Source organism: Globicephala melas, chromosome 15 (assembly GCF_963455315.2).
Source record: "Globicephala melas chromosome 15, mGloMel1.2, whole genome shotgun sequence".
Classification (NCBI taxonomy): Eukaryota; Metazoa; Chordata; class Mammalia; order Artiodactyla; family Delphinidae; genus Globicephala; species Globicephala melas.
This window is the reverse complement of record NC_083328.1, coordinates 25,894,323-25,911,768: the sequence shown is the minus strand read 5'-3', so window position 1 is coordinate 25,911,768 and position 17,446 is coordinate 25,894,323. Positions and strand designations below refer to the sequence as shown.

General features: G+C 39.0%; 1 protein-coding gene across 2 annotated transcripts in view; it reads right to left on the bottom strand.

Annotated features, from left to right (window-relative positions):
• The window catches only part of PARN (poly(A)-specific ribonuclease), a 169,155-nt gene that overhangs the window by 86,889 nt on the left and 64,820 nt on the right, over nt 1–17,446 (bottom strand). The window lies entirely within an intron of this gene.

Here is a 17,446-nt window from a genome sequence, read left to right as displayed (position 1 = left end):
GAAAGACTGGACTATGTGTTATGTGTACAGAGGTGAAAAGAAAGACTGCGTAATGGGACAGCAAGTGCCCTTCAACCAAATCTGCTGCACGTTGCTTTCTCCAAGTACCTGCCAAAGGCATTAAGTGAATCTTCCATAGCTTTTTACTCTTCTCCCATCCCAGGCCCCTTCTCTGCTAAAGGGACCAATATGCAAATTAAATTCTGCTGAAACGAAGAGGCTGCCAAGGTGAACCACACATCCTGGGTTTTCTCAAACCTCACCACACAACAGAAAAGGTAAGACGGAAATCTACAACGAGAGGATTCATCTGCAGAAATATGGTATCAAGAAAAAGAAGAAATAAAGACAAATCACCTTCAACGAAAGTCAAATTCAACAGCTGTAGGAATTATAGGCACAGATGTTCAACATACAACCAAATTTAACCACCCTCGATCCTTTAGCCATACAACTGTAATAAGAACAAATGCCCAAAGTCACGATAAACTGAGGAGACGGCCCCTGGTTCTCATCTCACCAAATGAAGCTCCTTGGTCTCCATCCACCTAATTATCCAGCACTTGGAGAAGCCCACCGCCCCTGTGCCAGTTACTGCCCGGGCTGCCCGCTGGGCCAGGCAAGGCTGGGCGCCCTGCAGCAGCCCGTTTCTGCAGCAGTGTTCCTATCGGGCAGGAGCCAGGACTCTCTTGCAGCTCTCCCTGAAAAATAACAAGTAGGCAGCCCAGAATCCTTTTGCCTAAGAGCACTGGGTGGAACACCGCGGAGGAGACATGAAGGCAGAAAGGAACAGTCTCAGTATTCGCGCTCCTTACGATGCTTTATCAAGAATCCTCCAACACTGAACCACTGCTCCCCAGGGGAGATTAGAGCTAGGTTCCTGCGAGCCTTCGGCCACAGCACTTTCTTAAACCAATCAACACACACTCTTGTTTTACGGGTACTTCTGTTTAAAGATACCTTATTTAACATACGTTGCTGACTCACTACTACTGAACTCAGCAACAACGGACTGAATGCGGCTTCTCTAACGCATTTTCTCCGTAAGGCACATCAGTCTTCTCATGCTGGGTAACAGAGACAGCACTTTGGCCCCATGACTGGGGGGAGGGGGCATTTCAAATGGCAAAAATAGCCAACAGAAAGCACAAAAATGTGAAAAAAGTGGCAATAAATAGACTGTGAAAAGGACCCTTGTTTACAGTACGAGCTGCAATGAGAAGCATCGCCTTGTTCAACCTCAACTGGGGACCGCGTGCGTTGGGAGACTCACATTTCCACCGCTCTGCGCATGTCCAGGAACGACCACAAAAGCTCCGTGAGTGCTGATTTTGAGGTTACGAAAAAATTTTAATGAGTAGGTGAATTCACAAACACAGAATCTGTGCGTAATGAGGACTGACTGTACTTTTAAGACCATGTCCAAACCAACCTCCCAAACTGACTCGGAATAAATCCGTAGCCCGACCTTACAGCAAATCTTACAAACTCCTGTGTCTGTGGAGTCCTGGTATTACATGCAAACCTACTCGAAAGCTGACCTCTGTAACAGAAAGAGGCTCCAGGAACTAGTGAAGTCGGGACCCCGAGGAGACTCCAAGGGAGACCCCTAACTGCAACTGACAAACGATGAATTAGAACAGCAACGCAGGAAGCCACGGGAAAGCAAAGGACAGACAACTAAAAATCATTTTGGCAGCAGTTTTGGTCTTGTGTTGAAAAGGTGCAGGTGGGAGAAGACTTTAACTGGAGGGCACTTCTATCTGAGGGACACATCATTCTACGAGGTTTACACCACAGTTTCCACGATGCGGCAATGCACGCTTTTTATAAAATCAATTCGGTAATGCTATTTTAATGTCTGGATTTCTGAATGGGGATGGGATAGGGCAAGAAGTGCATGTTAAATAAGCAGCTAGTGCCAGGCATTGTGTGAGAACATTACCTTTATTACCTCCATCAATTCTTCCCAGCCCTGAAAAGTGCATTTTCTCATCTTGATTTTACAGCTGAAGGCTCAGAGAAGTTAAGTCAAGCACCCAAGATCACACACCCAATTTTACTCCAAGTCCATCATACCATCCGGGCTTCTTCCAAATGGCTAAAATAAGTTGAGACGTTGCTTGGGTAATTCAATTAATTGAGTATCCAGTGAAACAATGAATTGAGCACAGTATTTCTGGTAAACTTTAATTCATGAGTTTTCCTCTAGGTACTCAGATCTTTTACAAAAAGAAAAGAGGAAAAAATATTTTCTCTCTATTCATAAATCTTCAAACCAAATCATGGAAGACTACACACAGATCAAATAGCAAATAACAGAGGTCTTCATCCTGATTCCTACAAGAGTGTCACTTTACCCTGAGTGCAAAGGTGGCCCTGAGCAAGCACCTAACGGAGACCCTCGTGGTAGGTTTCTCTAGGCTCCAGACTCTGAAGGTTTTTGATCCCGCAAATGTTGCCTAACTGCTGCCGTACTGCATGAGGTTTACACTGTGGAAAGGGCATGCTCTAAGTGTCCACATTACTTAGCATGAATAAGCATTTTAGGTGACAAGTTCTACTAGAAGAGGGAAAGGTGGATTCGTTGCCAGTACGACAGCACCATCTTCTGGTCAGTGAAATGGAATGAAGACAGAGAAAGTCACACCTGGACTTAAAAAAGCACTTCAACAGTTTAGTAACACAGAAGAGGGGCAAGCTAGAAAATTCAGTGTCTGCAAAATCCAAATAATGTCGGTAGTAAACAAACAGCCTCACAAACCAATCACAGAACAGAAAAAACTTTAACTGTAGGTCATTACTGGTTGCCATTCTACTTCTGGAAACACGGCCAGCCTCTCAGTTCTCCCACACTGCAGAACCCATCATCCTTATGAAAGAAATTCCTTACCATGTCATCACTCACACTCACACCCACACACCTCTGGGTGCACCAAAAGGCGCTCTGCAGCTCACACACAAAGTTGAAATTTGATGAGGCAGCGATCAAGGCCCTCAGAATCTCATCCTTTCCAACCATATCTCCCACTAGTACCAGTTGGCAGTTAGGGAGCATCATCCTCTCTTATGCATTCTAACAAGTTGTTGGAAAGATGGAGGAACTGATGACAACATAGCATCATCTTTATGTTCCCCCAAAGCATAAGACCCTTAGTAGATTGTGTTGGAGATGGATTTGGGCCTGAGGTCCAAACAGGGCTTCCTACCATAGCCAATACCACCCCTACAGAAATCCAGACCAGGAGACCCCATCAGTGAAAAGACCTGATGGTTGCAAGAAGCCTCTAAGATCTAAACTATTTCCTAATCTCAAGATTAGGAAGAGACCCCAGATGCTGGTTTTCTAGGCCTGCCTTCTTCAATGCAGTGACCCCACCACTGGTCAAAAAGGCCCTTGGGTGCCAGCCTCTTCCTAATTTCACCCATCAGATACGCCACTGGCCTCCTTCCATGAGGAGGAGCAAGCAGGGGGGATGGAGGGGGGTCAGACACTTTAGCCACAATGTTCCTCTCTGGGTGAGAAGTGTGGATGTCTCCTCCCGGTCCACGGAGATATAAGAATGGAGGAATGAGCACTCCTGCCAGATGCTGTCCACACGAATCCCCAGCCCACACTGGTCTAGAGACAGGAAGCACCTAGGATGGAGATCTTTGTCAGAGTCACCTTTACTTCCTCCCTACTGCTAACACCTGCCACAGTGCTCTGCACAAATGGAAGAGAAGACTCTCCATTACATAAAAACTTTACCTGTCTCCTAAACCATATGAATTCAAACTTTTTTGACCATGAGCTACAATGATACATTTTTTATTACAACCCAGTACACATACATGTATTCCTGCATGTACAGATTTATACCTGGAAAAAAACTTAACATTAAAAAAAGCAAACCTAAGCTCTCAACACAAGGGTTTGTAAAAAAAAAAAGACAAGAAAAAAAAAGCAAACCTATCTTTATTAGATGGGACTCACTTCGACATTTTCTAACTTTTTCTTTTTATAAAAAAGCTGGTCACACTCACTAAAATGATTTCACAGCCCAGTGAGAGGGTGAGCCAGCCTGACAAATTGTGTCATAAACATCCTCTTTCCTGCCCACATCGGCTCTGCCTGAACGATCATCTTTCTTCTCTGCTAACTCAGAATCAGCCTTCTCTCAAGGACCCCATCAAGGCCTCTTCTCAAAGTCTTCCCCAACTCTTCCCAGCACTGTCCCAAATACCAAGGATGTAAAATAATGACTAAGAGGCAGTCCCCACTTCAAGAAGTCAAGTCTCCTGGATGGGACAATTGAACACTATACGATAAGCCCTACGTAAGCCATCTTCCCTTCCTCTGAACACAAGACACTTGCCATCTGTATGCACTGATTCATTCATTCATTCAATTATTCTCTCCCACCTTGACTTGCTCCAGTATCATTTGTGTAAACAACATTTACATGTTTGTCCAAAGATGAATCCGTCAAGTAGGATTTCTTTTCTTGCAATCTTATTTGTCAAGGGCTAATTTTCGTGAACTCTAAATTAGGAACTGAAGTGCACTGTCACCGATTCTTGGAAGCCAATGGCCCATTTATTATTCTGCATAGCATTTATAAATGTGGCAGATAAATTCAATTGGGCCTCAGTCTCTAAGAGAAGGCTCTGAACTAGAGTAAATACAAAAAACACCAACCTCCTAGACACTTAAAAATAAATAGAACCTGCTCGAATATATCCATCAATTTTTGACCCTGTGCTACAATGCCACCAACAGACGTGGAAGAGTGCCATCAGGGATGCCACCTCTGACAGCAATCAGGCTTTACAAGAACAGCTCAAGTTGACAAACTAAGCACTCCATACCTGGAAATTCTTTTGAAAGCCTCAGACTTAAAAGAAAACCAGCGAGATGCAATATATTATTTTGAAACTTGAATTAAAAGACTACCCCAAATCAACATTACAGAAGTCTTGTACAAGGGATAAGATGCAAACTCCTAATTTTAACACATACATTTCATGTTTCCACCTTCTAACTTCCTCTCCAGCCACTCCACCACATGTACCCCCTGTTCCAATCAAACCAAAGGATGTGCTGGTCCCATTCTTTACCAGAGCTTTCTCAGGCTTCTTCTACTAGGCTAACTCCAACTCATTATTAGGATCAGCACAGGCACCACCTCCTCCAGGAAGCCTTCCTTGTTAACCCTCTTCTGCGTCTCCATGTCAGTCTGAACTGGTTCTCCCTCTCTGAGCAGTGTACCTTATCACAGCCCCCAGCATGTACTGATGCACTAGTTGTCTAGATACCTGTCTGCCTCACTAGACCATGAATTCCTTGAGTGCAGAAATGCTTATTATTTCATCTCTATTCCCCATCTAAATTCAGTCCCTTGGTTCTTCAACAGTAGACAGGCAAATATTTATGCAAAGATTAACACTGCAGCTTTCAAATGAAACCCCCCCCTTTTTTTTTTTCGGTTGCGCCACTCGGCTTACAGCATCTTAGTTCCCCGACCAGGGATTGAACTTATGTCCCCTGCAGTGGAAGCGTGGAGTCCTAACCACTGGACCACCAGGGAATTCCCAGAAACACATCTTTTTAAAAAACTTGTGAAATACCTCATAATTATTCTCTTCTCTATTGTTACTGTAAAGAACACTGAACATAAAAATACAAGGTATCTAGTATTGATAAATTACTTATTGATAACTTATTGATTACTTATTGATTACTTATTGATAAATTAATAAGGCTTACATCCATCTGAACCTATAATTACAAAAATGCACACCTAAATGTGACCCTGCTCACACTATAACACAATTCATATTTGGGGAAACAACAATTACTAAAATCAGTAGATGTCCTATAAGTAGCTCATACTTTTTTGCTAAATAATACGCTATTAAAATTTATTTTCTTTTCCTTTAAATTATCTATATAATACCAATAAAGGATTTATGAGAAAAAAAGTCTCAGTTTCAAAGTTTTATTTTCATGTGTTGGTGTCTTTTCTATGTTCTTTTTCCCAATACCGTAGCAGTTTGCTCCTCTGCCTTTGAAGCAATTAGAAAACAAATCTCTATGATGTTCCCCACGTTACTCCAATTCACATTAAGAAAGAACAAAAGACATTCCTACTAGTTGGACAGTGTAATATAAAGCCTTATTACTAAACAGTTATTTTAATCCATGCTTGCTTTTTATAATCATGAAACCTGAAAAACACTCTTAAATATCTAGATATGTTGACATGAGGTGACATGAGGTGTAGAAGTTAAGGTAAAACCCTGGTCTGAAGTGCTAGAGTAACCACCACTCTAACACTTCAGTGGTCTAGCATTTTCTGGCATTTTCGCTCAACATGATGAAGTGACATTTACCCTGCTACTAAAGTGATGTTTGGGCTTCTTTCCAGGATAAACAAGAAAAGACAGGTTGCAAAAATACTCAACAGTGGAAATATTATCAACAAACATCACAAATCAAAAATGTTTCATATCCACCTTCCCAGAATAGCAGATTTAAACCAAAAAGTTGAAGGAAAATCCAGAGAAACTAATTCCATAGATTTCATGATTAGAAAAAAGATAACCATAAAATAACTACAGTCAACAATATGCTAGACGTCTAAGCATTTCAGAAGCAGGACGTTTCCTTTTGCTGTGCCCCCACACATATAAAAAAGAAAGTACTACGACATTATTCTTAAACTTAAATATTTTAGTACATAGGTAATATCTGTCCTAAAGAAAAACAGAAGATAGAAAAAAAAAACACACGAAAGTAAAATTTTCCTATAATTTCACCACCCCAAGAGATTCGCTGGTAACATTTTTTGTAACAAAATAATATCCTGAAACAGCCACTGAAGTGGTCCAAAATCATTTCACTTATAGTATTTCAAATTTGCTAATACCAAATTTATTTCCTTTCTTTAAAATAGTAAGGTTGTAGACAATAGGGATCATGTCTGAGAAAACAATGCTAACATGTAAAAACTAACACAGCTAGCCTATTTAATCAACCAGTTCATTATTTCTGGTGACAAAACAACAACAAACAGCATTTGAAGCCTCAAGAATAAGAATCAGAGACACAGGGTCTGTGTTGAATTCTCAAACTTAGTCTCTCAGTGGCCTAAGAGCAAGCAGGCTGATTAATCTCATTGCTTCAAATTTCCTAAAACCACCAGCATCCTAAAATACTTCCCGAGAGCTGACTATGGCTGTGGTACTAAATCAGGCACAATGGAACCTGCTTTCTAACTTATTCTGCATAATCTTGAAAAGTATGTATGATAAAAAACAACAAGAACAATGAAACATACAACTACATTCAAAGATGCACAAAATTTTCTGAGTAAATGAAAAGATACATATTCCTGGTCATAAAGACTGAATTTTTAAGACTGAATATTTCTAAATAAAGATGTCAATGGAATTAATTTGTTAAAATAGCAGTGAAAAATCCCAGTGGGCTTTTTGAGTGACCCTGACAGAATGAGTCTAACACTCAATACAAAGAATAAATAAAAGCTTATTTTGAAATAGGAGTCAAGAGTCCTAAAACTGTTTAAATTAAGTGTCCAGCAAAGAACTGGTTAAATAAACGATGATACCTTCATATGATGAAATGTTATTCAACTAAACACAAAAGAAGAACTTATTACATAGACATGAAGCACTGGTAAGTTAAAAGAACACACAGTAAAACAATATGCAAAGAATAAAATATTATAAGGTAAAATATATACTTAAATATAATATACACAGTTGAAAAGTAAATCTCAAATACTATTGCAATTATCTTTGCAATAGTATTTGAGAAGAGAAGAGGCACTACACAAATTTTTAATTTTTTGGTACTTTAAAATTTTTCCATTAACAAAAATTATCACTATTTAATAAAAAAGAGGTACAAATGAGTTGTTTCCGTTTTTTTTTAAGATCATTATGGACCCAATGATTTCATGTTTTCAGAATTTATTTTAATAAAATAATCAGAGATATAAAGAAAGACAAAGATGCTCATTAAAGAATTAACTTAAGGACTTCCCTGGTGGTGCAGTGGTTAAGAATCCGCCTGCCAATGCAGGGGACAGGGGTTCGAGCCCTGGCCCGGGAAGATCCCACATGCCGCGGAGCAACTAAGCCCACCTGCCACAACTACTGAGCCTGTGCTATGGAGCCCGCTCGCCACAACTACTGAAGCCCACATGCCTAGAGCATGTGCTCCGCAACAAGAGAAGCCACCATAAAGAGAAGCCAATGCACCGCAATGAAGAGTAGCCCCCGCTCGCCCCAACTAGAGAAAGCCTGCACACAGCAACGAAGACCCAATGCAGCCATAAATAAATAAATTAATTAATTTAAAAAAAAGAATTAATTTAAAATAGTAAAAATTTGGATATAACTTAAACATCCAGAAGGGATATAGTTAAATAAGTTACATGTACCTATACAATGAAATACAATGCATCCATTAAAAGGAAACTCTTCGGGCTTCCCTGGTGGCGCAGTGGTTGAGAGTCCGCCTGCCGATGCAGGGGACACGGGTTCGTGCCCCGGTCCGGGAAGAACCCACATGCCGCAGAGCGGCTAGGCCCGTGAGCCATGGCCGCTGAGCCTGCGCTCCGCAACGGGAGAGGCCACAACAGTGAGAGGCCCGCGCACCGCCAAAAAAAAAAAAAAAAAGTAAACTCTTATAGAAAAATGTGTAATGGCATGGAAAATGCTTGTGACATAATGTTAACTAAAAAAGCAGATCCAAAAATGCATTTAAAGTCAGGTCTCAAGTAGTATTAAAAATGTTATGAAAACACTATCTAGACAGAGTAAAACAAATGACAGGAAACACTAACCAAAATATTGTTAGTATTCATATCTACATGGAGAGACCATGGCTGAATTGTTTTCTTCTTTGTAATTTCAAATATTTCTCACATTTTCAACAGTGAGTTTGATTTACTTCTAAAACTGGAGGCGGGAGACCACCACAAAAGTAATTTTTAAACAAATGACATTATAACTAAATTTGATAGGTTTCCTGAATACTCTGACAAAGCAAATGTTCTTAGATCCAGATAACATGGCCCCTAAAACACAAAACACAAAAAATCAAACCCAATCCTTCGGACAATAAGCAATTTAACAGAATATGAAGATTCAGCCTCTGAAGCACAAACACTGCATTTTTCCCGGTTACATTCAAACTGACACAGGACTCTTCCTCATTGATGCTTTACTGCTGGCAATTATATTAAGAACCCGGGAAGCCTTATCTGGCAGTCAGGAAGCTTTCTGCCCTATTCTCACACCAGCTGATGCCTTAATTAGGAAGAGTCCAAGTTACTGCCACGCTCTTAAATAAATCTGCCTGATACAGATTTCATAGCAGAGATGCATAAAGCTGCTAATTCTCATGATTAAACACATAAGGGAATTAGTAAAACAAGAAGGTTCTTAATAAATATTATTAAAAATTTCCACAGTGCCTTTCGTGGATTAAGCGATTTAGAGAGGGAAAGAAGAGTCAGTTGCTCTTACAAGGTTTCAAATAAGGTATCTACACAAAACATAGAGACATGCATGCTTCTTACTAATAACGATTTTCCTTTACCAAACTAAAGTACTCCATAAGCCAATACTATAAAAAAAAATCTTGTCTATATAAAAACAAATATATTGTTTCCAGGTTTCAGTACTTATAGAATAAAAATCATGTAGCATTTTAACCCACAAGTTAAGTCACCCATCGCCTCTCTCCAAAATAAGCTTTTTATTTTAAAGTCATGTCATAGTTGAACTCATTTATTTATTGCTATAAATTTATAATTCAATATAATTGTTGTAAGCCAACTCTAATACAGTTTAAGATTAGGAAAATTAACATGCAAGAAAAAACATCATTTGTTTTCTGGTTCTTTCTTGACTGTTTTGTGCATTTCCTCTTCGACAAGAATAAACATACAGTAACACACTAGCCAACTATGAAAAGTAGCACAGATGGAAGCAAAACACCAAATACTTTGTCAGCATATTGTCCCTCAGTATATATGTGTATTTGAAAGGAACTGAACTTAAGTCACTTTTAATTGGTTAAAGGAGGTAAGTAGCAGGTTCTTAATGCATTAACATTAGATTTTCTTAAAATGTTATTAAACAGAGAAAGAGGTAGTACAGCATGGTATAATATGGCAGGAAGTTTTGTGTCAAATGTAGATGCTATTAGGGTAACAATTAAAAAGCAAAGGTAAGGCATTCCACCTCCTAACAAACTGACCTTTCCACTGATGACAACATAAGCTCTGGAAAAAAATGCTAAAAACAAGTATCAAAAGGCTCTGGAACAGAAGCAGAAACAGGGAGATTTTGGAGGGGAGTCAAAACTTGGAGGAAGCAAACTGCCACAGGGTGAATTTCCTGGGTTTTTTTTTTGGATGTGACTCTGCCTTAAAGGGAATCTGTAGTAAAAAGGGCAAAGAGCAACTAAAACTCTGATAGAAAAATCCCATGTCTTTCTGGTAGGAGGAGTCAGGGGAAGACACAAGGGGCAACCAGTGGCAACACAGAATGAGGAAGGAATCCTCGAAGAGAGGAAACCAGAGAATGGGAACTCCAAATGTGGTGTAGAGATAGCCCACATCCCCGGCTGACCCTTAACCATGCATGTGGCAGACTGAAAGCAGTCTGAGCTAAGATCTGAGCCACTTCCCACAAGCATGAAGGGGTTTGTAGTTTTAGCTAATTGCCCGCTAAAACTAAAACGAAAACATCAACACTCTTCTGAGGAATATAAGTGAATCCAGAGTTCACAAAAGAACATTCAAAATGTCCAGGAAACAATCCCAAATTACTGAACATATGAAGAGCCAGGAAAATGTGGTCCATTCTCAAAAGAAAGGTAATCAATAGGTACCAACACCTAGGTGACACAGATGTTGGAATTATTAGACAAAGACTTTAAAAGAGCTATTCTGAATATGTTCATTGAGGTAAAGGAATATAGGCTCAAAATAAAAGAAAGATAGGAAATCTCAACAAGAAACAGAAAAGGTTAAAATAAACTGGATGGAAATACAGAACTGAAAAATACAATATATGAAATTAAAAATTCACTGGATGGACTTAATAGCAGAATAATGATGACTGAGGGAAGAGTCAGTGCCCTGTAGATAAACAGAAATTAACCAATCTGAAGAAGAGGAAAAAAAAAGAAGGTAGAAAAAAATGAAAAGAGCATTAGGAAACACAGGAACAATAGCAAAATGTCTCCCACATATAGGTAGTTGAAATCCCAAACAGAGAGGCAAGAGAACACAGAACAGGAAAAAAATATTTGAATAATGTCTAAAAACTTCCCAAATCTGGTAAAAGACATAAATCTATACATTCAAGAAGCTCAGTCAACCCCAACAGGATAATTACAAAGAAAGCCATGCCAAAGTACATCATATTCAAACTGCTAAAAAATCAATGGTAAAGAGAACATCTTTAAAGTACCCAGAGAAAAATAACCCGTTACATAGAGGGCAACAATGATTCAAATGACTGTAGCCTTGTCATCAGAAACCATGGAGGCCAGAAGACCATGGAACATCTTTAAAATGCTGAAAGAAAAGCCCAGAATTCTATATCCAGCTAAAATATTCTACATGAATGAAGGCAAAATAAAGACATTTTCAGATAAAGAAAAACTAAGAGAATCTGTTGCCACCTCACCAGCACTGTAAGAAATACTGAAGGAAGTTCTTCAGGCGATACCCTGAAGAAATTTGGATCTTCAGGAATGAATGAAGACATCTGAAATGGTAAATATCTGGGTAAATTTTTAAAATTATCCTTTTAATTTTTTAAATATTTATTTATTTATTTAGCTGTGCCGGGTCTTAGCTGTGGCATGCGGGATCTTTAGTTGCAGCATGAGGGATCTAGTTCCCTGACCAGGGATTGAACCAAGGCCCCCTGCACTGGGAGTACAGAGTCTTAGCCACTGGACCACCAGGGAAGTCCCCCCTTTCAATTTCTTAAAATATGTATGACTGCTTAAAGCAAAACTATAACACCACTTTGTGGGATTTATAATCAAAGCACGTGTAATACATGTGCCAATTACAGCCTGGAAGACAATAGGAATTGGAGTAAATGTACCTATATGGATGTAAGGTTTCTACCTTCTATGTGAGAATATGAACTCTAAGTGGACTGTGAAAAGTTACGGATATATATTGAAATTTCTAAAGCAACCACTAAAAAATAATGCATATAGGCATAGAACTAAAAAACCAATACAGAAATTAAAATGGAATTCTTTTTAAAAATTTCAAATAATCCAAAAGAAGACAGGAAAGGGGGAAACAAAGGAACAAAAAACAGAGGGACTAAACAAAAAACGAACTTTAAAATGACAAGCCTAACCATTTAAATAATTACATTAAATGTCAGTGGACTAAATACTCCAATAAAAAGCCAGAGTTATCAGAATGGATTAATAAAAAGGAATACCCAACTATATGCTGTCCACAAGAGACTATTTTATATATACACAGATGAGTTGATAGTAAATGGCAGAAAAAGGATATGCCAGCCAAACATTAAAAACACAAGAAGGACAGACTGACTATATTAATATCAGGTTAGACTTAGAAATAATAGTAATACAAAAGATAAAGAAGGACATTTCATAATGACAGAGTCAATTTACCAGAAAGACAAAACAATCATAAATGTGCACACACCCAATAACACAGCCTCAAAATATATGACAGGAAAAATAACAAAATTAAAGGGGGAAACAGACAATTCCACAATCACAGGAGATTTTAACACCCTCTCTCAAAAACTGGCAGAACTGCTAAATAAAACATCAGTAAAGACACAATATCTGAACAACAGTGATATTTATATCGATAGATCAAACGTTATACTGCAGAATTCACATTCTTTACAAGTGTACATAGTACATTCAGCAAGATAGGTCATATCTTATGGGCCATAAGCAAATTTCAGTACATTTCAAAGGACTGATATCGGGCTTCCCTGGTGGCACAGTGGTTGAGAGTCCACCTGCCAATGCAGGGGACACGGGTTCATGCCCCGGTCCGGGAAGATCCCGGCTAGGCCCGTGAGCCATGGCCGCTGAGCCTGCGCGTCCGGAGCCTGTGCTCCACAACGGGAGAGGCCCGCGTACTGGAAAAAAAAAAAAAGAAAAACGTATCTAACTTAATGATAATGAAAGCAACGTATAATTGATGGAATGCACCTGCAACAGTGCTTACAGGAGAATTTATAGCTTTAAATGCTTGTATTAGAAACAAAAAGAGGTCAAAATCAATGACTGGGAGAGAGTCTTAGCTACACACACACTGTTAGCTGGGCTTGAGGCCTTGTGCCCTCACACAGGAGAATGGAGATCCGGCCGAAAGTGAAAACTGAGGCAGACTGTGAACTGCTTGAAGGTTGGATGCTGAATGTTCCTCAACCTCATTGGCAAAGAGCCTTACTGGCTCCAGGTGTTCAAGCACAACACCTGACCAATCACGGGCTGACTGCTAAACTATAGGAAGCCAGGCTCAAAAAATTTTAAAGACTTAAAAACAAAAAAAGCACATAACGTTCTACCTCAAGAAACTGGAAAAGAAGAGCAAAGTAAACCCAAAGCAAGTAAAAAAAAAAAACAAAAAAAAGACCAAGAAAACAAAAAAGCAGAAACCAACAAAACAGACACCAGCAAACAACAGAGAAAAACGAAGTAAGCCAAAAGCTGGTTCTTTGAAAAGAGCAACAAAATCAGGAACCCCTAGCTAGAGTGACTGAGGAAAAATGAGAACACAAATCAATCCCACGAATGAAAAACAGTTATCACTACAGATTTGGTAAACCTTAAAAGGCTAACAAAAAGCACAGGTAAAGTTTAAAGTAATAAGCAGCCTTTTTAGCAAATCCAGTACCAAATAATCGCCTCAAAAGTCGTATAACAACTCTAATATTTATCTGTTCAGCACAATCAAAAGCTACGCTTTTAAAAGGATGATTTTATATAAACACACTCATACTGTGGACTGAAGTGAAGCTGTGAAGCCAAGTACCTCCCCCCATCCCAACAAATCATCCTGAACAAGCTCCTAAGGCAGTATATCAGGAATTTCTGTAACTCCCTGAACTGGGGCTGGCTTTACAAAATAACCAATAGGTTTTTACCTCTACTAAGGTGCCTTCATCAATTTTTGCTCTTTAAAATTTTCCTGTAGTATTCATGGTGTACTCTAATCTCCGGTTTTTCAAAACAAATGAAAAGGTTATTTTCCTCAAGCTACTTCTATAAAACTTACAAGCAGAGAGATAATGCCTTATAATATATCTAAGGACACTCAAGACAATGTCTAACTGTTGAGAGTATGACTAGGAAGGGCTAATACATTTGAAATATTGTTGAGCTCTTTTCCCCATTTAACAAAACTATATTAGATATATAAAAATCCTAAATGTGTCTGAGGTATTCAGATGTGACCATTACAGGTGATTTCTTATTTGATTACTCTGAGAAAAATTCTCAAACGGTGAGGCTAAGTGATCTCCTCCATGGCATCAAGTCCCACACTGGCCACGTGCTGCCTTCCCTGAAAAGCCAGAGGGGAAGAATATGAAAATATGGCTTGGATGGGTTTTCACTATCTGAACCCCAAAGCAACCAGGGACTCTTTTATCTTCACAGCAGCAGCAAACAAAACGCAACAGGAATCGAACTAAATGGCACTCAGTAAAAGAGTTTTAATAATTTCAATAGACCTGAAAAAGAGTTTTCATATTCATGAAAATGGCTTTAAAGAAATCTTGCTTAGACTTAGCACTACCAAAAGAAAAAGGCATGTGTCAGTTAAAAACCAACTCCGTAAGTGTAAATCAAAAATAGTTTGTAACCAAGCCAAAGAAGCCATTACAAGCTGCTATATATAAATAGGCATTTAATGATTTTTCCAACATTACGTTATTGATCTAACAAGCCCTCTGTTTCCGCTGAAATGAATAAGTAATTTGTTTAAGATAACATTAATAGGATTTGCGGCACATTAGATACCCTGGGTCTCTCTCATTGGTAAAATTACCACTATAAAAAACAAATTTTACATTGTCTTTCAGGGAAACATCTGCATAATTTCAGAAATCACAGCAAAAGGCGAGAGACATGAGATACAACCATCAGGTGCAAAACGGCGTTTCTAAGTCATAACACCTTGAATGTCATTTATTCAGCTCAACAACTATTTAACATACACTTACTAACATCAGACATTACGACTCTAAGCACTGAAAACACAATGGCAAACAAGAGATATGGTCCCTGCTCTCAGTCTATCTGGGAAGACAACCAAGCAAGGTATATTAAGAAAGGATACCAGGCTAGCACAGAGAACGGGGTCTGATCCCCTGCAAAGGGAGCCAGAGAAAACATCTGAAGACACGGTTGTTTAGGCTGAGACGAGGAGGCAAGTAAGACGAAGCCAAGCCCTGGGGGTGGGGGATGGCTGAGTAAAAGATGGCTGCTGGCAAAGAAACTGCGGTCCGTAGGCACAGTACGTGCACTGCCAGGGATTTATGTTAAGAGTTATCATTTGTGTCAGAAAAGAGACCATCATGGAAAATTAGACTTTACTAGTACAGCCGCATGTATCAAAAGACAACAGTCATCTAACTTCTTAACCTAGGAGGAAAAAAGGTAAGAAGGTCACAGTTTCATCTTGGCCTACTCCCCACATCGCCTGTTCACACACACATCTACTCAGGCCACGGCATGTGCCAGGCACGAGAGGAGGATCCAACAGAGAATAAGATGGGCAAACAAGCAAATCAGAGGACTTCTGTGCCTACATGATTCTGAAATGTAGCTCCCTGATTTCAGGTATCACTGAATAAAGTACTGAGCTTAAAAGCTACTGTACTATTGAAAGACACTTTCAATAATAAGTAAGGGAGTAATCATTATTGCACGTCAAATATGGTGTAACAGGAATAATAAAAGAAGCTCTGACACCTCACACACATAAACAAGGAATTATGCTTGTATTTTCAACTAAGCACTACTCACTAGTGTCTTACAAATTTCTGATTTACACACACTCGTGTTTACTGTTCATAGCAAGGGAGGCCAAGCAAGTATTTCAATAATTACTACCAATTGTCAAGCACTGCTGGTGGAGTGCCAGGCTCTTTGCTGGGAACTTAACATCCATGATCTCATTTCACAAAGGAACTAACTATCATCATCTGCGTCACTCAAACGAGGAACCTGAGGCTTAGAGAGTTTATGTAACATGCCCAAAAATGCATGGCTGACAGGCGGTGGAGGTAGGTTACTACTCCCCGTGTTAGCGTGGCTTCAAAGCCTACGCATCCCCTTCTCTCCCACTGCATGGCTCCTGAGACTGACCAGCAAGGAAGGTGAAGTGTGACACTGAGTGAGCAGGTGAGGTGTGACGAGATTTCGGGTGGGGAGTTAACATTCAGTGTTCTCTCATCTACACCGAAGTCTCACTACAGTCTTAACCTCAGGGTCCCTGCCCCCCCCACTAATTCTCTAATAATTCAATCCCTTTGGATTCCAGGTAAACTGTCTTTCTAAGGATTGTGGGGGGATGGGTCATAAAAATAAGCAAATATTAAAAAACATTTAACTAGCAATATCATTCACACCCTGGATCCAACATTTTTCCTGGTGTCATGAGCTCCTGAAGTACATTTCACATTGAAATCTACTGCTAAATAACCATAATAAAAGTTCATAGTGATGCCAAGCTTTATAAACATAATCATCTCATGCAGCCCTCATAATAACCCTAAAAAATCCATAACATCATCCTCAGTTTATAGAGATAAGCAGAAGCTTATCAGGGTTAAATACCGTGTCCAAGGTCACACAACCAAAGGTAGTGTAGTAATATGACTCCAGAGCCTAAACTTTTCATTTCTATAACATAGCATATATTCTTGCAATGGTTATATAATTCTTTTTAAATACCAAAAATACTCTGACCTGAATTTGTGTATTTATAGAAATTTTCATATAATTGCTCATATAGCTACATTATGAGAGTTATACAGTTTTAGTCTGTGGCACTTCATTTAATTAAAAGAAAAATTACATTATTAAGCACCAGGGAACTTGAAATCTATCTGAAGAAGCAGCTTAACAATATATATTTTCTTCAATATTTAACTCAATAGCTTTTCATCCTATGAAAATAGACTGTTTTGTGATGGTTAATATCAAAATCATTTAGGGTCCAACAATAAGAGAGGTAGCATTCCACCTTTTTACAATCCTAATTTAGAAGCAAATAAAATATCTTTCAGTTTATTTGTTCGTAAAACAAGTATGTGACACAAGTTTAATGGAATAAATAAACCACAAAAAATTATAAATAAATGGGAAAAGTACAGAGGCAAACAGGTCAAT